Source organism: Camelus dromedarius, chromosome X (assembly GCF_036321535.1).
Source record: "Camelus dromedarius isolate mCamDro1 chromosome X, mCamDro1.pat, whole genome shotgun sequence".
Classification (NCBI taxonomy): domain Eukaryota; kingdom Metazoa; phylum Chordata; class Mammalia; order Artiodactyla; family Camelidae; genus Camelus; species Camelus dromedarius.
This window is the reverse complement of record NC_087472.1, coordinates 76,531,053-76,557,467: the sequence shown is the minus strand read 5'-3', so window position 1 is coordinate 76,557,467 and position 26,415 is coordinate 76,531,053. Positions and strand designations below refer to the sequence as shown.

General features: G+C 36.9%; 1 protein-coding gene, 1 non-coding gene and 1 pseudogene across 2 annotated transcripts in view; 1 reads left to right on the top strand and 2 right to left on the bottom strand.

Annotated features, from left to right (window-relative positions):
* Positions 1-26,415, bottom strand: part of DGKK (diacylglycerol kinase kappa) — a 145,026-nt gene that overhangs the window by 47,430 nt on the left and 71,181 nt on the right. The window lies entirely within an intron of this gene.
* On the top strand, positions 4,011-4,114 carry LOC116151142 (U6 spliceosomal RNA). Its single transcript, XR_004134918.1, has one exon. It is a non-coding gene; the product is annotated as a U6 spliceosomal RNA (small nuclear RNA).
* Positions 21,739-22,288, bottom strand: LOC116150704 (large ribosomal subunit protein eL18-like; annotated as a pseudogene).

The window sequence follows — 26,415 nt, the reverse complement described above, 5'->3', positions numbered from 1 at the left end:
TGTACACATAGGGAATATAGTCAATAATATTGTAACAGTTTTTTATGATTAATAGATGGTAACTGCTCTTATAACAGTGATCATCTCATAATGTATAAAAATATCTAATCACTATGTTGCACACATGCAAAATTATGTTATATTAATTTCATGTGCGCAAAATAGTGATTAGGTATTTTTATACTACCTACTCTCTTGGCAACTTTCAAATATGCAATATCGCATTATTAACTATAGTTACCACACTGTACATTACATTCCCAGGACATTTTATAGCTGGAAGTTTCTACCTTTTGACTCCATTCGCCCATTTTGTCCACCACACTCCCCACATCTGACAACCAACAATCTATTGTCTATATCTAGGAGCTTGATTGTGGTTTTATAGATTCCACATATAAGTGAGATAATACAGTATTTGCCTTTTCTGACTTATTTCACTTAGCATAACATCCTCAAGGTCCATCCATGTTGCCAAAAAGGCAAGATTTAATTCTTCTTTATGGCCAAATAATATTTCATTGTTTATGTATACCACATCTTCTTTATCTATTCATCTGTCAGTGGAAACTTACACTGTTTCCATAGCTTGCCTATTACAAACAATGTTGTAGCAAACATGGAGGTATATATATCTTTCTGAGTTAAAGTGTCTTCGTTTTCTTTGGATACATACCCATAAGTGAAATTTCTGGATCATATGGTAGTTCAGTTTTTAATTTTTTGAGGAATCATCATACTGTTTCTCACAGTGGTTGCACCAATTTACATTCTTACCAACAGTACACAAAGGTTCCCTTTTCTCCACATACTTGCCAACACTTGTTAATTCTTTCTTTTAATAATAACCTTTCTGACAGGTATGAGGTGATATCTCATTGGCTTTGATTTACATTTCCCTGATGATTAGTGCTGTGAAGCACCTTTTCATTCACTTGTTAGCCATCTGTATGTCTTCATGGGAAAAAAATGTATTCAGATACTCTACCCATTTTTTAATTGGATCATTTAGTGTTTTTTTGCTATTGAATTATATGAATTCTTTATTCTAAATATTAACCCCTTATCAGAGATATGATTTGCAAATATTTTCTCCCAAGTAGTAGGTTGTCTTTTCATTTTCTTAATAGTCTTTTTTTTCTGTGCAGAAGCTTTTCATTTAATGTAGTCCCACTTATTTATTTTTGCTTTTGTTCCCTTTGCTTTTGGGGCCAAATTAAAAAAAAAAATCATTACCAAGACCGATGTCAATTAGTTTATTGCCCATGTTTTCTTCTAGTAGTTTTATGGTATTAGGTCTTACATTCAAATATTTAATATATTTTGAGTTAATTTTTGTGTATGGTGTAAGATAGTGGTATGATTTCATTCTTTTGCATGTGGTTGTACAGTTTACCCAGCACCATTAATTGAAGACACTGTCCTTTTCCCAGTGTATGTTTTTAACCCCTTTGCCTTCAATAAACTGACCATATATGCATAGGTTTCTTTCTGAGCTCTCTATTCTATTCCATTTACCTATGTGTCTGTTTTTATACCAATACTATACTGTGTTGATTACTATGGCTTTGAAATAGTTTGAAATCAAGAAGCATGATGCCTCCAGTTTAGTTCTACTTTCTCAAGACTGCTTTAGTATTCAGGGGCTTTTATAGTATCATATAAATTTTTGGAACATTTGTTCTCTTTCTGTGAAAAATGTCCTTGGAATTTTGATAGGGATTGCACTGAATCAATAGATTGCTTTGTGTACAATGTCCATTTTAGCAATATTCTCCAATCCATGAGCATGAAATATTTTTCCATTTATTTGTGTCTTCAGTTTCTTTCATCAATGTCTTATTGTACAGGTTTTCACTCCTTTGGTTATATTTATCCCTAGGTATTTTATTCTTTTTGATGCGATTATAAATGGGATTGTTTTCTTAATTTGACATTCTGATAATTTCCTATTAGTGTCTAGAAATGCAACAGACTTTTGTATGTTGATTTTGAATCCTACAACTTTACTGAATTTTTAAATTAATGCTAACAGTTTTTTTGGTAGAGTCCTTATGGTTTTCTATATATAATACAATGTCATCAACAGCCAGGAGTGGTCAAATTGGCAGAGAAGGAAGAACCTGAGCTCACCTCCTCAAACAGACACACCAAAATTACAACTATTTACACATCTGGTCTTAATGAGAAAGACCAGAAGGCTAGCATGAAAGTTTTACAATCAAAGGTATAAAGAAGAAACCACAATGAGTTGGGTTGGGCAGTGGAGATGCAGTATAGTCAGGACCCATACCCCTGTATGAGCGACCCACAAATGGGAGGATAATGTAGACTTTCTCCCCAAGGAATGAGGGGTCCAAGATTGGGCTCCTAAGACTGGGAGGCCTGCACTGGGAAAATAAGACCCCAGAAAGTTTGGCTTTGAAGGCCAAGAGAGATTAATTTCAGGAGAGCCATAGGAATGTGACAAAAAGAGACTCTACTCTTAAAGGGTGCACAAAAATTGGAAAGGAACCTGGGTCAGACTCACCCGATGATCTGAAAGTCTCCCAGAGAGGGGCAACTGGAGCTCATGTTTGGGACATAGACACTGGCAGCACCCATTCTGGGGAGCTCGTTCTATCGCACAGACACAGGTGCTGGCAAGGGCCATTTTGGAATCCTCCCTCTAGCTTAGTAGCATAGGGACCCAGCCCCAACTGCCAGCCACTTAGCACCAGTACTGAGATGCTTCAGACCAAGTAGCTAGCTGGGCATGGACACAGCCCCACCCAAAAACATTAAGACGTCCCTCCTGAGCCAACAGCCACTCTGTGACCCAGCCCTTAAATCAGAGGACCCAGGACCTGGCCCCACACACCAGTGCACTGGACCTAACCACAGGACTCCCAAGGGTCCTCACAGCCAGTCCTAGGGACCTGGCTCCACCCACCAGTGGACTGGCACCAACTCCAAGAACACCAGGGCCCTGCATCCAGAGACCCCAGAACTGGCTCTGCAAATCAGTGGCCAGCACTAGCTCCAGGACAAGCTTTATCCACAAGTGGGCACACACCAGCCTAAGAACACCCTGGGCCCTGGGCCCGCCCAAAAGAAGGTCAACACACCAACTCCATGACCCCCTGGATCTACCCAACAGTGAACTGGCACTAGCCCCAGAACTCCTTGGGCCTTAGTCCTGCCTACCAGCAGACCAACACCAGCACTAAGACAACTTGGACCCACACAGACAGTCATTGTGGGATCCAGTCTCACTCATCAGCACACTGACACCAGCTGTGGGATACCCCAGATGCTGCAGCCAGTTATGTCAGGAATCAACCCTGCCCACCAGCAAGTTAGCAAGGACCACTTACCCCACAACCAACCACCACAGAATCCAGCTCAGACAACCAGTGGGCCAGCACTAGCCCTGGCACTCACTGAGGGCTCAATAGCCAACCACCTCATGACTTGGCCCCATCCACTTGGAGCTGACATCCCCCACACAAGGTGAGGCCTGGAAACCAACCAGACAAGGGGCCAACCAGCCTACCAGACTGCCCACAGTAGTCAGCCCACCACAACAGTAGGACCTATGTAGCCCATAGAGAGGATATCCCTAAGACAATACAGCTCTGGTGACTAGAGCACCAGAGCAGAGTGCACTGTTGGGACACATAGGTAGTCTCCTACAAAAGGCCACTTCTCCAAGGTCATGAAATATAACCAACCTATCAAGCCACAGAAACAAAAACAGCAAATTAGGCAAAATGAGGTGATAGAGGAACATATTCGAAATGAAGGAACAAGATAAAATCCAGGAAAAATAACTAAGTGAAGTGGAGGTAAGCAACCTACCCAAAAAAGTGTTCAAAGTAGTAATCACAAAGAAGTTCTAGGAACTCAGGAAAGGATTGGATGAACAGAATGAGAAGTTAGATGTATTTAGCAAAGAGTTACAGAACATAGAGAAGAACCAAATAAACATGAAGAAGAATACAGTAACTGAAATAAAAAAAACACTAGAAGTGCTTGCTTCAGCAGCGCATATACTAAAATTGGAATGATACAGAGATTAGCATGGCCCCTGCACGAGGATGACACGCAAATTCGTGAAGTGTTCCATATTTTTTCTCTACACAAACAGTACAGGCCAGAAGGGAGTGGCAAGATATATTCAAAGTCCTGAATGAAAAAAAGATGCAGCCTAGGATACTTTATCCAGCAAGGCTATCCTTCAGGATAGAAGGAAACAAAGAATTTCACAGACAAGAAAAAACTACAAGAGTTTAGAAACACTAAACCCATGCTAAAAGAAATATTGAAAGGTCTAATCTAAATAGAAAAGCAGCAGGATGCTACAGAAATGAGAAACTCACAACTGGAAAGGTGATAACTCATGAACTACAAATAAACATGAAATTGTAAAAGAAGACATCTAAATCATTGGGAGAGGGAGGCAGGAACATACAGAATATATTTTTTCTTTCTTTTTAAAATTTTTTGTTCTCAGTAGTATGAGTTTGAGATCATGTTACTATCAGCTTAATAAAAACAGTTATAGTAATGGGCTAATAGACTTAACAAAAAAGGGTAACCACAAGCCAAAAACTTACAAGGGAGTCACAAAAACTAAATAAAATCCGTGATAATACAAAGGAAAATTACCAAACCACAAAAGGAAGAAGAAAGGAACAAAGAGGAAATAACAAGTCAACTGCAAAGGTAAGTTCAAAATGGCAATAAACAGACATCTATCATTAATTACTGTAAATGTTAATGGACTAAATGCTCCAGTCAAAAGACACAGAGTGGCAGACTGGATAATAAAGCAAGAACCTTCAATATGCTGCATACAAGAGACCCACTTTAGGGAGAAAGACACATATAGGTTGAGAGTGAAAGGATGGAAAAGGATATTCCATGCAAATGGAAAAACCAAAAAAGCAGGTGTTGTAGTACTGATTTCAGACAAAATAGACTTTAAAACAAAGGCCATAAAGAAAGATAAAGAAGGACATTTTATAACGATTAAAGGAGTGATACAAGATGAGGATATTACACTCGTTAATATATATGCACCCAATATAGGAGCACCTAAGTACATAAAACAATTACTAACAGAGATAAAGGGGGATATTGATGGGAATACAATCATAGTTGGAGATTTTAACACCACATTAACATCACTAGACACATCTTCCAGACAGAAAATAAATAAGGCAACAGAGAAATTAAATAATACAATAGAAAAATTAGATTTGGTGGATATTTTCAGAGAATTACACCCCCCAAAAAAGGATATACATTCTTTTCAAGTGCACATGGAACATTTTCCAGGATTGATCATGTACTTGGGCACAAAAGAAACCTCAACAATTTTAAGAAGATAGAAATTATCTCAAGCATCTTTACTGACCACAATGCCATGAAACTAGAAATCAACAACAGAGAAACAAAGGAGAACAAAAGGAAAGCATGGAGATTAAACAATATGCTATTAAAAAAACAATGGGTCAATGAGGAAATCAAAGCTGAAATTAAAAAATACCTTGAGACAAATGAAAATGAAAGCACAACCACACAAAATTTATGGGACACAGCAAAGGCAGTGCTAAGAGGGAAGTTTATAGCGATACAGGCCTTCCTCAAAAAAGAACAATCTCAAATAAGCAATTTAACCCACCAGCTGAAAGAACTAGAAAAAGAAGAACAAAAAACCCCAAAAGGCAGCAGAAGGAAGGAAATTATAAAGATTAGGGAGGAAATAAACAAAATAGAGATTAAAAAAGATAGAAAAAATCAATCAAACCAAAAGCTGTTTTTTTGAAAAAGTAAATAAAATTGACAAACCTTTGGCCAAACTCACAAAGAAGAAAAAAGAGAGAGCACAAATTAGCAAAATAAGAAAGGATAATGGAGAAATTACAACAAGTAAAATAGAAGTACAGAATATCATAAGAGAATGTTATGAAAAACTATATGGAATCAAACTGGATAACCTAGAGGAGATGGACAAGTTTCTGGAAACACTGTCCACCAAGACTGAATCAAGAAGAAACTGACCACTTGAACAAACAGATCACTAGAAATGAAATCGTAATAGCAATAAAAAAAACTTCCCTACAAATAAAAGTCCAGGAACGGATGGCTTCACTACGGAATTCTACCAAACATACAAAGAAGAACTCATACCAGTCCTTCTCAATTGAAAAGGAGGGAATACTCCCAAACTTGTTCTATGAAGCCACCATCACCCTGATACCAAAACCAGGCAAAGACACTACCAAAAAAGAGAATTATAGGCCAATATGACTGATGAACATAGATGCCAAAATCCTCACCAAAATATAAGCAAATAGAATCCAACAACACATAAAAAAGATTATACATCATGACCAAGTGGGGTTCATCCCAGGGGCACAAGGCTGGTTCAACATATGCAAATCAATCAATGTAATACATCGCATCAACAAGAGAAAGGAGAAAAACCATATGATCATCTCAATAAATGCAGAAGAAGCATTTGATAAAATTCAACACCCATTTATGATAAAAACTCTCACCAAAGTGGGTATAGAGGAAACATATCTCAACATAATAAAAGCTATATATGGCAAACCTACAGCCAGCATAGTACTCAACAGTGAAAAACTCAAAAGCTTCCCACTAAAATCTGGGACAAGACAAGGATGCCCACTATCACCACTCCTATTCAACATAGTCTTGGAAGTCCTAGCCACAGCAATCAGGCAAGAGAGAGAAATAAAAAGGGATCCAAATTGGAAAAGAAGAGGTAAAAGTGTCACCATATGCCGATGACATGTTACTATATATAGAAAACTCTAAAAGGTCCACACAAAAACTACTAGAGCTGATCAAAGAATTCAGCAAGGTAGCAGGTTACAAGATTAACATTCAAAAATCATTTGCAGTTTCTTTACACTAACGATGAATCAACAGAAAAAGTAAAGAAACAATCCCCTTTAAAATAGCACCCAAAGTAATAAAATATCTAGGAATAAATCTAACCAAGGAGGTGAAAGAATTATACACAGAAAACTATAAACCATTGATGAAGGAAATTAAAGAAGACTTTAAAAAATGGAAAGATATCCCATGCTCCTGGATTGGAAGAATCAATATTATTAAAATGGTAATACTGCCCAAGGCAATCTACAGGTTTAATGCAATCCCTATCAAATTACCAAGGACATATTTCACAGAACTAGAACAAATCATAATAAAACTTATATGGAACCATCAAAGACCTAGAATTTCCAAAGCATTACTGAAGAGAAAGAAACAAGCTGGAGGAATAACTCTCCCAGACTTCAGACAATACTATACAGCTACAGTCATCAAGACAGCATGGTATTGGTACAAAAACAGACATATAGACCAATGGAACAGAATAGAGAGCTGAGAAATGAACCCACAAACTTTTGGTCAACTAATCTTCGACAAAGGAGGCAAGAATATACAATGGAATAAAGACAGTCTCTTCAGAAAATGGTGTTGGGAAAACTGGACAGCAGCATGTAAAGCAATGAAGCTAGAACACTCCCTTACACCATACACAAAAATAAACTCAAAATGGACCAAAGACTTAAACATAAGAGAAGACACAATAAACCTCCTAGAAGAAAATATAGGCAAAACATTGCCTCACATACATCTCAAAAATGTTCTCCTAGAGAACTCTACCCAAGGAATAGAAGTAAAAGCAAGAATAAACAAATGGGACCTAATGAAACTTAGAAGCTTCTGTACAGCAAAGGAAACCATAAGTAAAACAAAAAGACAACCTACGGAATGGGAGAAAATTTTTGAAAATGAAACCGACAAAGGTTTGATCTCCAGAATATATAAGTAGATCATACGACTTACTAAGAAAAAACCAAACAACCCAATCCAAAAGTGGGCAGAAGACCTAAACAAGCAATTCTCCAATGAAGACATACAAATGATCAATAGGCACATGAAAAAATGCTCAACATCATTAATTATCAGAGAAATGCAAATCAAAACTACAATGAAGTATCACCTAACAACAGTCAGAATGTTCATCATTCAAAAATCCACAAACGATAAATGCTGGAGAGGCTGTGGAGAAAGGGGAACCCTCCTACACTGCTGGTGGGAATGCAGTTTGGTGCAGCCACTGTGGAAAACAGTGTGGAGATTCCTCAAAAGACTAGGAATAGACTTAACTGTATGACCCAGGAATCCTGCTCCTGAGCATATATCCAGAAGGAACCCTTCTTCAGGATGACACCTGCACCCCAATGTTCATAGCAGCACTATTTACAATAGCCAAGATATGGAGACAGCCTAAATGTCCATCAACAGATGACTGGATAAAGAAATGGTGATATATTTATACAATGGAATACTACTCAGCCATAAAAACCGACAACATAACGCCATTTGCAGCAACATGGATGCTCCTGGAGAATGTCATTCTAAGTGAAGTAAGCCAGAAAGAGAAAGAAAAATACCATATGAGATCGCTCATATGTGGAATCAAACAAACAAACAAACAAACAACACAAACAAAGCATAAATACAAAACAGAAACAGACTCATAGACATAGAATACAAACTGGTGGTTGCCAAGGGGGCAGAGGGTGGGAAGGGATAGACTGGGACTTCAAAACTGTAGAATAGGTAAACAAGATTATACTGTATAGCACAGGGAAATATATACAAGATCTAATGGTAGCTCACGGAGAAAAAAATGTGACAATGAATATATATATGTTAATGTATAACTGAAAAATTGTGCTGTATACTGGAATTTGATACAACATTGTGAAATGATTATAAATCAATAAAAATGTTTAAAAAATACACTAGAAGGAATCAGTAGTCTATTAAGTGGTACACAGGAATGGATCAGCAAGCTGGAAGACAGAGTAGTAAAAATTACTGAAGCTGTCAAGAAGAAAGGAAAAAGAATAAAAAGAAATGAGGATAGTTTAGTAAATATCTAAACAACATTAAGTGTAGTAATATTTGCATCATAGAGGTCTCAGAAGGAAAAAAGAGAGAGAAAGGGGCAGAGAACATATTTGAAGACATAATAGCTGAAAACTTTCCTAACCTGGGAAAGGAAAGAAACATCTAAGTCCAGGATTCACAAAGAGTCCCAAACAAGATCAATTCAAAGAGGGCCACACTAAGACACATTTTATTAAAATGGAAAAATAAAGATAAGAGGAAATATTAAAAGCAGCAAGGGAAAAGCAACAAGTTATATACAAGGGAACTCCCGTAAGGCTATCAGCTGATTTTTTAGCAGAAACTCTGCAGGCCAGAAGGAAGTGGTACAATATGTTTAAAGTAATGAGAAGGGGAAACCTACAACAAAGGATATTTCACCTTGCCAGGCTCTCATTCAGATTTGATGGAGAGATCAAAAGGGTTACAGACAAGCAAAAACTAAAGAGTTAAGCATCACCAAACTAATTTTACATGAAATGTTGAAGGGACTTTTGTAAGCAGAAAAGAAAAGACCACAACTAGAGATATGAAAATCACAAAAGAAAAAAAATATCTTTGGTAAAGGCAAATATATAGTAAAGCTAGTAAATCAACAATGTATAAAGCTAGTAGGAAGATTAAGAGACAAAAGTAGAAAAAATCATCTATAATCTGCAATAAGCAGGTAAGGGCTACACAAAACAAAAAGATGTAAAATATGATTTCAAAAACAGCAAACTTGAAGTGGGGATGCAGGGTTGTTAAAATGCATTTGAGCTTAAGAGATCAGAAACTCTACATTTAAACCTCATGGTATCCTCAAACCAAAAATCTAAAATAGATGAATATACAAAAAAGAGAAAGGAATCCAAATATAGCACTAAGGATACTTCAGATCACAAAGGAAACTAGCAAAAAATAGAAGGAATAAAAATAACTACAAAAAACAACTCTAAAACAATTAACAAAATAGTTCTAAGTACATACCTATCAACAATCACTTTATATGTAAATGGACTAAGTGTTACAGTCAGAATACGTAGAGTAGCTGAAAGGATACAAAAACAAGGTCCATATATATTCTGCTTATAAGAAACTCATTTTAGATCTAAAGACACACACAGAGTGAAAGTGAGAGGAGGGAAAAGGATATTCAATGCAAATGGTAATTAAAAGAAAGCCAGGGTAGCAATACTTATATCAGACAAAATAGAGTTTACAACAAAGACTGTATCAAGAGACAAAGAAGGACATTACACAATTATATAGGGATCAATCCAAGAAGATATAACAATTGAAATATACACACACCCAGCATAGGAGCAAATAAATACATAAAGGAAATATTAACAGAAATAAAGGCAGAAATTTATAGTAACACAATAATAGGGAGACTAACAACCCAGTTACATCAATGGACAGATCATTCAGATAGAAAATCAATAAGGAAACACTGTCCTTAACACATCAGATGAAATGGACTTAATTGTTATGTATAGAAAACTCCATTCAATACCAGCAGAATATAAATTATTTTCAAGTGTACATGTAAAGTTCTCTGGACTAGATCCCTTACTAGGCTGCAAAAGAAGTCTCACTAAATTTAAGAAAATTGAAATTATATCAAATATCTTTTCTGACCACAATGTATGAGACTAGAAACCAATTAAAAGAAAAAACTGAAATACAGAAACAAGTGGAAGCTAAACATTTGGCTACTAAACGATGAGTGGATCACTGAAGAAATAAAAGAGAAAATTAAAAAATACCTGGAGAAAAATGAAAATGAAAACATAATGATCCAAAATCTATGGGATTCAGCAAAAGAAGTTCTGAGGGGAGGTTTATAGTGATACAAGGCTACCCCAGGGAACAAGAAAAATCTCATATAAGCAACTTAACCTTACATCTAAAGGAACTAGAAAAAGAGAACAAACACAATCCAAAGTTTGTAGAAGGAAATAAATGAAAAAGATCAAAGAATATATAAATGAAATAGAGACTGAAAAATGGAAAAGATCAATGAAGCGAAGATCTGGTTCTTTGAAAAGGTAAAATTGATAAACTTTAGCCAGGCTCATCAAGAAAAAAAGGGAGAGAGCCCAAATAGATAAACTCAGATATGAAATAGGAGAATTTACAACTGGTACCACAGAAATATCAAGAATCATAAGAGATTCCTATGAACAATTATATGACAATAAAATGGACAATGTAGAAGAAAGGGACAAATTCCTAGAACTGTGTCATCTCCCAAGATTGAACCCAGAAGAAACAGAATATATGAACAGACCAATTACTAGTAATGAAGTTAAACCAGTAATAAAAGAACTCTCAAGAAAAAAAAGGCCAGGACCAGATGGCTTCACAAGTGAATTCTATCAAACATTTAGAGAAGAGTTAACACTCATTTCTTAAACTATTCCAAAAAAATTGAAGAAGAGGGAACACTCCCAAATTCATTCTACAAGGCCACCATTACCCTGATACCAAAACCAGACAAAAACACTACAAAAAAAGAAAATCACAGGCCAATATCTTTGATGAATGTAGATGTAAAAATCCTCAACAAAATATGAGCCAACTGAATCTGACAATATATAAAAAGGATCATACACCATGATAAAGTTGGATTCATTCCAGGGTCGCAAGGATGGTTCAACATATGCAAATCAATGTGATACAGCACATTAACAAAAAGAAAGACAAAAATCACGTGATCATTTCAATAGATGCATAAAAAGCATTTGACAAAATTCAACAGAAGAATTCTCATCAAAGTAGGTATAGAGGGAGCATATCTCAATATAATAAAGGCCATTACAATAAACCACAGTGAACGTAAAACTCAATGGAGAAAAGCTAAAAGCCTTCCCATTAAATTCAGAAATAAGACAAAGATGCCTACTCTCACCACTTCTATTTAGCATATACTAAATCCTGGCAACAGTAATGAGACAAAAAAAAAAAAAAAAAAAAAAAAAAAAAAAGGAAGAAAAGGTATCCATATTGGAAAGGAAGGTAAAAATGTTACTATCTGCAGATGACATGATACTCTATATAAAGAATACAAAAGTTGCCACACAAAACCTACTAGAACTAATAAATGATTTCAGCAAGGTACCAGGATATAAGATTAAATACAGAAATCTGTTGTATTTCCAGACACTAATAATGAAACAGCAGAAAGATAAAGTAAAAATAAATCTCATTTAAAGTTACATCAAAAATACATACAGGAATAGAGTTAAGCAAGGAGGTGAAAGACCTATAGTCTGAAAACTATAACATTTTGATAAAGGAAATTGAATATGCTTCAAAGAAATGGAAAGATATTACTTGCTCTTGGAATAGATGAACTAATATTGTCAAAATGGCCATAATACCCAAAACTATCTACTGATTTAATGCAATCTCTATCAAAATATCTATGACATTTTTCACAGAACTAGAACAAATAATCCTAAAACATATATAGAACCATAAAAGACCCAGAATTGCCAAAAAATTCTGAGAAAAAAGAACAAAGCTGGAGGTATAACCCTTCCAGTCTTCAGACTATATTATAAGGCTATAGTAATCAAAACAGTGATATTGAGCTCCATACAAAAACTACTAGAGCTGATAAAAGAATTTGGCAAGGCAGCAGGACACAAAATTAACATACAGAAATCAGTTGCATTTATTTACACTAAAAATGAAATATCAGAAAAAGAAATTAAAGAAACAATCTCTTTTAAAATCGCATCCAAAAAAATAACTCAGGAAGAAATCTGACCAAGGAGGTGAAAGACTTGTACATGGAGAACTACAAAACACTGGTTAAGAAAATTCAAGATGACTTAAAGAAATGGAAAGATATCCCATGCTCTTGGGTTGGAAGAATCAATATTGTTAAAATGGCCATACTACCCAAAGCAGTCTACAGATTGAATGTGATCTCTATCAAATTACCCGGGACATTTTTCATAGAACCAGAACAAATAATCCTGAAATTTATATAGAATCACAGAAGACCCAGAATTGCCAAAGCAATACTGAAGAAAAAGAATGAAGCTGGAGGAATACCCTCCCAGACTTCAGACAATACTACAGAGCTACAGTAATCAAAATAATGTGGTGTTGGCACAAAAACAGACATACGGACCAATGGAACAGAATAGAGAGCCCAGATAAAACCCCAGAGACTTATGATCAGTTAATCTTTGACAAAGGGGGCAAGAATATACAATGGAGAAAAGACAGTCTCTTGGGCAAGTCATGTTGGGAAAACTGGACAGCAGCATGTAAATCAATGAAGTTAGGACATTCCCTCACATGATACACAAAAATAAACTCAAAATGGCTTAAAGACGCAAATATAAGAGAAGACACTATAAACCTCCTAGAAGAAAACATAGGCAAACATTATCTGACATAAATCCTAGCAATGTTCTCCTAGGGCAGTCTACCTAGGCAGTAGAAACAAAAGCAAAAATAAACAAATGGGACCTAATTAAACTTGTAAGCTTTTGCACACAAAGGAAACTATAAGCAAAACAAAATGACAACCTACAGAATGGGAGGAAATATTTGGAAATAATGTGAGTGACAAGGTTTAAATTCCCGAATATATAAACAGTTCATACAACTTAATAACAAAAACCAAACAATCCAATCAAAAAATGGGCAGAAGACCTAAACAATCAATTCTCCAATGAAGACATACAAATGGTCAATAAGCACATGAAAAAATGCTCAATATCACTAAGTATCAGAGAAATGCAAATCAAAACTACAACGAGGTATCACTTCACACCAATCAGAATGGCCATCATTAAAAAGTCTACAAATGATAAATGCTGGAGAGGATGTGGAGAAACGGAACCCTCCTACACTGTTGGTGGGAATGTAGTTTGGTGTAGCCATTATGGAAAACAGTGTGGAGATTCCTGAAAAGACTAAAAATTGACGTATCATATAATACAGCAACCCCACTCCTGGGCATATATCCAGGGGAAACTCTAATTTGAAAAGATATATGCACCTCAGTGTTCATAGCAGCACTATTTACAATAGGGAAACAACCTAAATGTCCATCGACAGATGACTGGATAAGGAAGTTGTGATATATTTATACAATTGAATACTACTCAGTCATAAAAAGAATACAATAATGCCATTTGTAGCAACATGGATGGAACTGGAGATCATCATTTTAAGTGAAGTAAGCCAGAAAGAGAAAGAAAAATACCATATAACATCACTCATATGTGGAATCTAAAAAGAGAAAAAAGAAAATACTAATGAACTTATCTACAAAACAGAAACAGACTCACAGATACAATAAACAAACTTACAGTTACCAGGGGGAAAGGAGGTGGGAAGAGATAAATTGGGAGATTGAAATTTGAAAATATTAGCTACTATATACAAAATAGATAAACAACAAATTTCTTCTATGTAGCACAGGGAACTATAGTCAATATCTTGTTAGTAACCTATAATGAAAAAGAATATATGTATGTATATATATGATGGAAACATTATGCTCTATACCAGAAATTGACACATTGTAAAGTGACTATACTTCAATTAAAAAAAAAACAATGGTATTGGCACAAAAATAGACACATAGATCAATGGAACAGAATAGAGAGCCCAGAAATAACCCCACACAGTTATGGTCAATTAATCTATAACAAAGGAGGCAAGAATAAACTATGGAGAAAAGAGTTTCTCTTCAACAAGTGGTGCTGGGAAAACTGCGTAGCTACATGTAAAACAATGAAATTAGAATATTCCCTCAAACCATATACAAAAATAAACTCAAAATGGTTTAAAGGCCTAAATGTAAGATCTGACACCATAAAACTCCTAGATGAGAAAATAGGCAAAATATTCTTTGACCTAAATCATAGAAATATTTTCTTAGATCCGTCTCCCAAGGTAAAATAAACACTAGGAAAAATAAACAAATGGGACATAATCAAACTTAAAAGCTTTTGCACAGCAAAGGAAATAGTCAACAAAATGAAAAGACAACCTACGGAATGGGAGAAAATATTGGCAAATGTAGGACTGATAAGGGATTAATATCCAACATGTACAAACAGCCCATATAACTCAATATCAAAAACACAAACAACCCAATCAAAAAAAATGGGGAGAAGACCTGAATACACATTTTACCAAAGAAGACATACAGATGGCCAATAGGCATATGAAAAGATTCTCAACATTGCTAATCATCACAGAAATGCAGATCAAAACCACAGTAAGGTATCTCTTCACACCAGTCAAAATGGCTATCATCAAGAGGTCTACAAATAATAGATGCTGAAGAGGATGTAGAGAAAAGGGAACCCTCCTACAGTGTTGGTGGGGATGTAAATGGGTACAGTCATTATGGAAAACAATATGGAGTTTCCTTAAAAAACTAAAACTAGAACTACCATTTGATCCAGCAATTCTACTTCTGGGTATATATCTGGAAAAAGCAAAAACTCTCAATTTGAGAAGATACATGAACCCCAAAGTTCATAGCAGCACTATTTACAATAGCCAAGACATGGAAGCAACCCATGTGCCCACCAACAGATGACTGGCTTAAGAAGGTGTGATATATATGCACAATGGAATATCACTCAGCCATAGAAAAGAATGAAATCTTGCCATTTGCAGCTACATGGACAGACCTAGAGAATATTATGTCTAGTGAAAGAAGTCAGAAAGAGAAATACTATATGATATTACTTTTGTGTGGAATCTAAAAATAATACACATGAATCTATATACAAAACAGAAGCAGACTCACAGACGGAAAACTTATGGTTATTAAAGGGGAGAGGAAGTAGGGGAGGAACAAATTAAGAGTATAGGTTTAACAGATACAAACTACTATATTTAAGGTAGATAAGCAACAAGAATTTATTGTATAGCACAGGGGATTATATCCCATATCTTGGATATTATTATAATAACCTATAATGGAATATAACCTGAAAAAAAGTCAAATAATCCTTCTGAAATTAATGTAATATTGTAAATCAACTATACTCAAATTTAAAAAGGCAACAAAACAAAAGAAATGCTATAAAATGCATTGATGACAATGTGAAGAAATTGAAACTCTTAGAATGGAATACTATTCAGCCATAAAAATGAGTAAAGTACTACATTCATTCTTATAACAAGGCTGAACCTTGAAAACATTAAGTTAAATGAAAGCCGCAGTCACAAAAGGCCACTACTGTATTATTTCATTTATATGAATTGTCCAGAATAGGCAAATCCTGAGACAAAATGTAGATTAGTGGTTGCCAGAGCTTGGAAGGAGGGGTCTTGGGAAGTGATTGCCAATGGATACGTGGTTTCTTTTTGGGGTGATGATAATGTTTTAAAATTGATTGTGGTGATGATTGAACAAAACTGTGATATACTAAAAACAACTGAATGTACACTTTAAATGGGTGAATTATGTGGCATGTGAATTATGTCTCAATAAAGTTGTTAAATATTTTTTAAATCCTCAATAAAATATTAGCAAACTCAATTCAACAATGCATTATTAAAAGGATCATACACCATGATCAAGTTGTATTTATCCCAGGGATGTAAGGATGATTCAATATCTACAAATCAATCAATGTGACACACCACATTAACAAATTGAGACCTTCACTTGGAAAACTATAAGACACTGATGAAGGAAACTGAAGATAACACAGATAGAAAGATCTACCATGGGTTGGAAGAATTAATATAGTTAAAATGACCATAATACACAAGGCAATCTACAGATTCAGTGCAATCCTTATCAAAATGCCAAAGTCATTTTTTGCAGACTAAAATAAATAATTCTAAAATTTGTGGAAACACAAAGACCCAAAATAGCCACAACAATCTTGAAAAAGAACAGAGCTGGAGGTATCACCCTCCATGATTTCAAACTGTACTGCAAAGCTACAGTAATTAAAACAGATTGGTACTGGTACAAAAACCATATATCAATGGAACAGAGCAGAGTGCCCAGAAATGAATGCACATTTTTTTTTGCAATTAATCTGTGACAAGGGAGACAACAATATACAATGGGGAAAAGACAGCCTCTTCAATAAATGGTATTGGGTAACCTTTGCAGGTACATGCAAAATAATCAAACTGGACTACTCTTTCACATCATGCAGAAAATAAATTCAAAATTGATCAAAGCCTTAGAATGTAAGACCTGAAACCACAAAACTTATAGACATAAACATAGGCTGTAAACTCTTTGATGTTGCTCTTAGTATTATTATTTTTTCGTATATGTCTGCTCAGGCAAAGGAATCAAAAGCAACAGTAAACAAATGGGACAACATGAAACCACAAAGCTTTTGCACTGTGAGGGATACTATCAACAAAATGAAAAGACCACCTACTGAATAGTAGAAAATATTTGCAAATGATATATCCAATAAGGGTTTGATACCCAAAATATACAGAGAACTCATACAAGTCAACACCATAAAAACAAAGTCTCTGATTTAAAAATGGGCAAGAGACCTGAATAGACATTTTTCCAAAGAAAACATACAGATGGCCAACACCAACATGAAAATATGCTCAACATCACTAATCATCATGTAAATGCAAGTAAACACCACAGTGAAATATCGCCTAACATTTATCATTATGGCTTTTATCAAAAGGACAACACATAACAGGTGTTTGCGACGATGTTGAGAAAAGGGAATCCCAGTGCACTGTAGGTGGGAATGTACATTGGTGCAGCTACTATGGAAAACACTATGAATATTCCTAAAAATATTAAAAATAGAACTCCCACATGATCCAGCCATTCCCCTCCTGGGTATTTATCTGAAGAAAACAAAAATGCTAATCCGAAAAGGCATATGTACCTCCAAGTTCACTGCAGCATTATTTACAATATCCCAGATATGAAAGCAATCTAAGTTGCCTATCCATAGATAAATAGATAAAGAACATGTGATATAGATATACAGTGGATTATTATTCAGCCATTAAAAAGAATGAAATCTTGCCATTTATGATATCGTGGATGGACCTATGGGGTATTATGCTAAGTGAAATAAGTCAGACAGTAAAAGACAAATACTGTAATGATTGCACTTATATGGGGAACCTAAAAAGAAAACAAATGAACAAACATAACAAAACAGAAATGGAGTTATAGCTATTGGGAACAAACAGGTCGTTGCCAGAAAGAAGGGGTGATGGGTGGAGGAAAGAATTAGGTGAAGGAGATTAAGAAGTACAAACTTCTGGTTGCAAAAATAAATGAGTCATGGGTATGAAATGGTGTGGGGAATATAGTCACCAACTATGTCACATCTTTGTATAGCGACATATTGTAGCTATACTTATTGTGGTGATCATTTTGAAATATATAGAAATATTGAATCACTATGTAGTGTAACAGGAAATAACATAGTATTGTAGGTCATTATACTTCAAAAACAACAAACAAACAACCTCATAGAAAAAGAGATCAGATTTGTGGTTACCAGACGTGGGGGTGGGGGAATTGGATGAAGGCAGTCAAAAGGTACAAACTTCCAGTTATAAGATAAATAAGTACTAGGGATATAACATACACATGATAAATATAATTAACACTGCTGTATGTTATATCTGAATGTTGTTAAGAAGGTAAATCCTAAGTGTTCTCATTATGAGGAAAATAATCTTTTCTATTTCTGTAATTTTGTATCTATATGAGATGATGGATGCTCACTAAACTTATTTTGACAATTATGTCATGACGTATGTAAGTGTAATCATTATTCTGTACACCTTAATCTTATACAGTGCTGTATGTCAATTATAATTGGAAACATATAAAACTTGAAGAAAAAATACATCATGTCATCTCCAAAAAGTTTTACTTCTTCCTTTTTGCTTTTGATGTTTTTTAATTTCTTTTTCTTGACTAATTTCTGTGGCTAGGACTTCCAATACTATGTTGAATAAAAGTAGTAAGAATGGACATCCTTTTCTTGCTCCTGATTTGGGAGGAAAAGTTTTCAGCTTTTCACCATTGGGTGTGATGATACCTGTGGACTTGTCATATATTGCCTTTATCATGTTGAGGTATATTTCCTCTATACTCATGTTATTGAGAGTTTTTATCATAAGTGAATGTTGAATTTTGTGAAATGCTTCCCTTTATTTCTTTAATATTGGTTGCAATTTCTCCTCTTTAAGTTTGATTTTATTTGAATCTTTTCCCTTATTTTCTTGGTATGTCTAGCTAATAAGTTGTCAATTTTGTTTATTTTAGTTTCACTGATGTTTTCAATTTTCCCTTTAGTCTCTATTGCATTTATTTCAACTCTGATCTTTGTTATTTCCTTCCTTCTATTAACTTTGGGCTCCATATTTTCTTTTTTCTAGTCCTTGAGGTGTAAATTTAGGTTGTTTTGGAAATTTTCTTCTTTCTCGATGTGGGCATGTATTACTATGAACTTCCCTATAAGAACTGTTTTGTTGCATGCCATATGCTAGTATGTTGTTTTTCCATTTTCATTTGTCATTTCACTTTTTTATTTCATTGACCCCATTTGTTGTTCAGTAGCATATTGTTTAATCTCTGCATATTTGTTAATTTTCCAGTTTTCTTCCTATAATTGATTTGTAGTTTCATACTATTGTGGTCAGAAAAGATGATATGATTTCAATCTTTTAAAATTTATCAGGACTTGTTTGTGGCCTGACATATGACCTATCCTCGAGAATGTTCCATATGTGCTTGAGAAGAATTTGTATTCTGCTGCTTTTGGATGAAATGTTCTGTATATACCTGTTAAGTCCATATGATATAGCATGTCATTTAAAGCCAGTTTCCTTATTGATTTTTCCAGATGATCTACCTATGAATGAAAATTAAAGTCTCCTTCACTTAATATATTGCTGTCTATTTCATCCTTTAGGTCTGTTAGTATTTACTTTATAATTTAGGTGCTCCTATGATGCATGCATAAATATTTACAAATATTATATCCTTTTGTTGGATTGTCTCCATTTTTGTCTCTTACTACATTCATTATTTTAAAGTCTGTTTTGTCTGATATAAGTGTAGCTGCCCTTGATTTCTTTTGGATTGAATATGCACAAAATATCTCCTTTCACTTTCAGTCTGTGTGTTTCCTTATATCTGAGGTGAGTCTCTTGTAGGCAGCATATAGATGGGTCTTGTTTTTCTATCCATTCAGCCACTCTATGGCTCTCGATTGGAGAATTTAGGCCACTTACATTTAAAACAATTATTAATAGGGATGCACTTATTTCCATTTTGTTAATCATTTGCTGGCTGTTTTGTATTTCCTCTGTTCCTTTCTTCTTCCCTTGCTCTCTTCCTTTGTGATCTGATAATTTTCTGTCATGGTATACTTAGATTCCTTTCTCTTTATCTTTTGTGTATCAACACCAGGTTTGTGCTTTGTCATTACCATAAGGTTTACATATAATAGCTTATATTTATAGCAGCCTATTTTAAGTTGATAACCACTTAAGTTTGAATGTTTTCTAAAGCTCCACATTTTTACTCTCCCCATAAAAACTTTTTATGTTTTGATTTTACAATTTACCCATTTTTATTTTGTGTATCACTTAACAAATTATTGTAGTTATAGTTATTTTTACCACTTCTATCTTTTAACCTTTAAACTACTTTTTATAAGTGATTAATGTACTACCTTTACAACATTATATTATTCTGAATTTTACTATATATTTACATTTACCAATGAGCTTTATACTTTCCTATGTTTTCATGTTACTGCCCTTTCCTTTCAGCTTATAGAAGTCCCTTTAATATTTCTTGTAATGCCAGTCTAGTTGTGATGAACTCCTTTAGCTTTTGCTTGTCTGGAAGACTTTATTTCCTTTTTAATTCTGAAGGACAGCTTTGTCTGGTAGAGTATTCTTGGCTGGAAGTTTTTTTTCTTTCTGCACTTTGAATATATTGTGCCATTTTCTTATGGTCTGAAAAATTTGTGCTGAATAACTGCTGATAGTCTTATGGGTATTCCCTTGTATGTAACAAATTGTTTTTCTCTTGTTTGTTTTGTGATTCTCTTGTTGTCTTCAACTTTAGATATTTTAATTACAAGGTATCTTCATGTGGCTGTCTTTGGGTTCCTCTTATTTGGAACTCTCTGGGCTAACTGGATTTTGAATGTCTGTTTCCTTCCCCAGGTTAGGGACGTTTTCAGCTATTATTTCTTCAAATAATTTTTCTGTCCCTTTCTCTCTGTTCCCCTTCTGTGACCCCTATAATGTCAATGTTAATCCGCTTGATGTTGTCCCATAAGTCCCCTAAGTTATCTTCACTTTTTTTCAGTGTTTTTTTTCTTTTTGCTGCTCTGACTGGATGAGTTCCATTGTCCTGTCTTTCAATTTTCTTATCTTTTTGAATGCTTCATCTAGTTTGCTATTGAACTTCTCTAGTGCATTTTTCACTTCTGGTATTGTATTCTTCAGCTTTGTGACTTCTGTTTGGTACTTTCTATAATTTCTTTCTCTTTGTTGAAGTTCTCACTGTGTTCATCCATTCTTCTCCTCATCACAGTAAGCATTTTTATGACCATGATTTTGAACTATTTAGCAGGTGAATCACTTACCTCTGTTTCATTATGGGCTTTGTCTAAGGTTTTATTTTAGTCTTTCAACTGGAACATATTACTCTGTTTCTTCATTGTTCTTGACTTTGTGTTTTTTTTTTCCCCAGCATCCAAAATCTTTTTAACAACAAGGCAGGATCTGGGGTTAGTTTTTGTAGCTGCGGCTGGTGCATTGCCCTCTGGCTTGAACTTCTGGCCCTTGTAGGGTACATAGGGTTTGGTATGGCTGTGTGGAGTTCCTGGGGCCTTTCCAAAATGCCTGTATAGGTAAGGTAAGGATCTTGCCCCCAGCCTTGAGGATGCGGTTCTGGGCATGGCTGCCCACTCACAGGGCACACATCCTCAGCTTGGGTACCTCTTGGACATGCACATCATCAGTTATGGTCCCCACAACCACAGCTGTTCTGCCTTCCCAACCAGGAAGCTTCATCTTCTGGATCATCCGAGAAAGGGACAGAGGTGGCCAGTTGGTGTGACACATGAACAGTCTCTTCAGCACAACTTAATTGAAGGTGGAGTTGGTTTGTCTGGCCAGAAACCTGTACAGCTTGACCAATAGCCTTAGGTAGATGTCCTGGCTCTTGGGGTCCTTGCACCAAATCTTTCATTCCTTGTTGTGGAGGATGTCAATTCCCATGATGGGGCCCCCTCCTTAGCCAGGTCCAGAAAGAGAGAGCTTGGTTTTTTAGCATTAGATAAAACAGCCACCTCTCCCAATCTTGAGGGAATGGCCTCATGGAGGGGATGAATCTGTCATTAAACCCTGCCCTAGTTCTTGGTTTTTTCTCAAGTTTTGTGATTGTTCAAGCAAGCTATTTTTTTAGTGGCTCCCAGTAGTTGAGGGTACCCAAGACCTCAGGGTCCCAAAGGGTGGATCTCAATCAGTACCTAGATTCAGGCTGATTAGTAGCTGGACCCTCAGGCTGCATCTTTTAGAGTGTGCAAATATATACAGTTCTATGGGACTGAATCTGTACGTCCCACTGGTTGTCATAGTTAGGTGACCTAGAGATGGCCACTGCATGGCAGTTACAGAAACTGGGATGTAAGATGAATGTACATGATCCTTTCTAGTAGATGTCTGTGAAATGTTGCAAGTCAGAGGGAGAGCACAAAGATGGCATCTGCCAGCCTCTGTCCTCAGAGAGCATCTCAGTAGGCCTTTAGATGTGTGTCAAATCAGAGGCCTGGCCTTCAGGCCAAAGCTCTGGGAAAAGCAAATGGGCCTCTTTCACAGAAAGACTGAGGTTGTGGTTTAGGTTACTCTGTGTGCTGTGCCCTTGGGGTGGTTGTTGGCCAAGAACTGTCTCTCTGTTATAGTCCCATGGGACCCCAAAATACAAGCCCTGATGGCCACCATAGCCAGGAGATGAAAGGGTGTTTCCTGGGCAGCAACTGCAAAATACTGGGCACAAGACTTGTGCAACAGTGCCCCTCCAGGAGACACTGGCACACTGGGTCATAGTAGAAGGAGAGCATGAAATAGCACCTACCTTCTGAGGTCTCTGGAAAGGATTAGAGTTGGCCCTTAGATGTATGTTCAATTAAAAACCTGCTCCTCAGGCTGAAACTATGAAGATAAGCTAATAGACCTCTTTTGCAGAAAAACTGGGCTCTTCAGACTGTTGCTTCTTGCTGTGCCCTGGAGGTGACAGCTGTAAGAACTCTTTCTCTTTCTTCATTTATTAGAGTTCTTTGGAACCCATGGGCATAAGCCCTGCAGGCCATCAGATCCAGGTGATCTAGAGGTGTCCCCTGGGGGCACCTGATGAAGGTACAAGCTCCTTTCCAGGAGATACTGGTGAGCTTGAGCAAAGAAGGAGAGCACAAAGATAATGCCCATTGGTGGGAGCAAGGCAGAGGGAAAAGGAACCTTTTAAGAAGAAGTCCATACTTAGTTTCTTCTTGTCTAGAATAATCAGCTTTAGGAATCATCTAAAAGGCTAGAAAGTCTAGATCAGGGTTTCTTAACATCATCACCTACTGATATTTTGGGCTAAATAGTTCTTTGTGCTGTCCTGTGTACTGTAGGAAGTTTAGTAGAATCCCAGAAGCCTGCAGCACACCCTTGCCCCTGAGTTGTAATAGTCAAAATTGTTTCTAGACAGGGAGATTGACCAAGATGGCAGGGTAGAAAGACCCTGAGCTCACCTCTTCTCACTGGCACACCAAAATTACAACTACTTACAGAACAACCATTGATGAAAAAGACCAGAACTTAGCAGAAAAGATCTACAACTAAAGATGTAAAGAAGGAACAACGAGATGGGTAGGAGGGGTAGAATAGCCTAGTCCCAAACCCCATGGTGGGTGACCCACAAATAGGAGAATTATTACAATTGCAGAGGTTCTCCCCAAGAAAAGAGGCCCCATATCCAGCTCCCCAGCCCGAGGGTCTTGCACCAGGAAGACAGCCCACTTCTGAATGTTTGCCTTTGAAGGTCAGTGGGGCTTACTTTCAGGAGTCCCAGAGGGCTGTGAGAAATAGAGTCCAGTCTTGAAGGGCATACACAAAACTTCACATTCTCCAGGACATAGGGCAGAAGCAGTGATTTGAAAGGAGCCTGTGTCAGACCCACCTGCTGATCTTGGAGAGTCTCTCAGAGAGGCAGGAGGCAACTGTAGCTCACCCTGAGGACACAGACACAAGTGGAAGCCATGTTTGGGAGCTCACACTACCATGTGGACACTAAAGTTGGCAAGTGCCATTTTGGAATCATCCCTCAAGCTTATTAGCCTCAGGACCCAGTCCTGCCAATGCCCAACAGCCTATAGGCACCAGTGCTGGGATGACTCAGGCCAAGCCCCATCCATCAGTAGACATGCTGCCTCAAGATCCTCTGAGCCCACAGCCATCTCTAAACAAGTCCTTGCCTACCAGAGGTCCCAGGACCCATCCCCCCACACAAGTGTGTACTAGACCTGGGACCCCCAGGGTTCTGCAGCCAGAGACTTGGGACCCAGCTCCACTTACTAGTGGGCAGGCACAAGCCCCAGAATCCATGGCCCCACCTATCAGCCAGCCTGCTCTAGCCTAGGGATCAGCCTTACTCACCAGTGGACAGACATCAACCCTAGGACAACAAGAGCCTTGCAGCCTGAAGACAAAGCTCACCCACCAGCAGGCCAGCACCTGCCTGGGACTAGCTGGGCCACAGCCCCACTCACTAGTGAGCCTCATCTAGTCTAAGTACCAGCCTCATTCATGAGTGGTTGGACACCAGTCACAAGACAACTGCAGCCCCATAGCCTGCAGACCCAGCCCACCCAACAGCAGGCCAGCACCATCCCTGGCCCCACCCACCAGTAGGCCAACACAAGCTTCAGGACACCCCAGACCATGCAGTCAGCTGTGGCAGGAACTGGTTCCACTCACCAGCAGTCTGATATGAGCTCTGGGAGCCCTGGGCTCTGAAGCCAGACCATAGGAAATGGCTCTGCTGGCCAGTGGGCCTCCACTAGCTTGAGGACCTGGCTTCAACCACCAGTGGGTGAGCCCCAGCCCTGGGATCTCTTGGACCCTGAATCCATCCACTAGTGAGCCAGCACTATCCCTGAGGCCCCTTGGTGTTTCACAGCCAGCAGCCTAGTGACCCAGCCTCACTAACCAGCAGTTAGCAGCCTCTGAACAATGCAGGACCTGGCAACCATCCAGACTAGGGGCTGGCCATGCCTACCAGACCACCCACAGTAGTCAGCCCACCACAACAGAAGGACACATGCAGCCCACATAGGGTGCACACCTAGAGCATTTAGCTCTGGTAACAAGAGAGGAGTGCACTGCTGGGACATATAGCATTTCTCCCACAAAATATCACTTCTCGAAGATCTGGAAACATAACCAACCTACCAGAAACATAAAAACACCAACAGAAACTTAGGCAAAATGAGACAACAGAGAAACATGTTCCAAACAAGGGAACAAGATAAAATCCCAGAAGAACTAAGTGAAGTGGAGACAGGCAATCTACCTGCAAAAGAGTTCAGGGTAATGATCGTAAAGATCAACAAAGAACCCAAAATTAGTAGAGAAAAATTCATGAAGAACAGAGCAGAACTAAATGAAATAGAGACTAAAATGCAATAGAAAAGATCAAGGAAACAGAGTTAGTTCTTTGAAAAGATAAACAAAATAGATAAACTCTCAGCCAGATTCATCAAGAAAAAGAGAGGGCCCAAATGAATAAAATCAGAGATAAAAAAAGAAGGTACAATTGATACCACAGAAATGTAAGGGATCATGAGGGATTACTATGAATTATGAGCCAATAAAATTGACAACATAGAAGAAATGGACAAATTCCTAGAAATGGTACCATCTCCTAAGACTGTACAAGGAAGAAATAGAAAATATGAAGACCAATTACCAGTAAGGAAATTGAATCGGTAATAAAACAACTTCTAACAAACAAAAATCCAGGACCAGATGGCTTCATAGGTGAATTCTACCAAACATTTAAAGAAGAGTTAACACCTATCTTCCAACTATTCCAAAAAACTGCAGAGGAAGGAACATTTCTGAACTCATTCTATGAGACCAGCATCACCCTGATATGAAAACCAGACACAGATAACACACAGAAAGAAAATTACAGGCCAGTATCACTGATTAACATAGATCCAAAAATTCTCAACAAAATATTAGCAATCTAACAGTACATCAAAAAGATCATACACCATGATCAAGTGGTATTTAATCTCAAAGATGCAAGGATGGTTCAGTATCTGTAAATCAATTAATGTGATATAGTAACAAATTGAAGAATAAAAACCATATGGTCATCTGAGGAGATGCAGAAAAACCTTTTGACAAAATTTGATA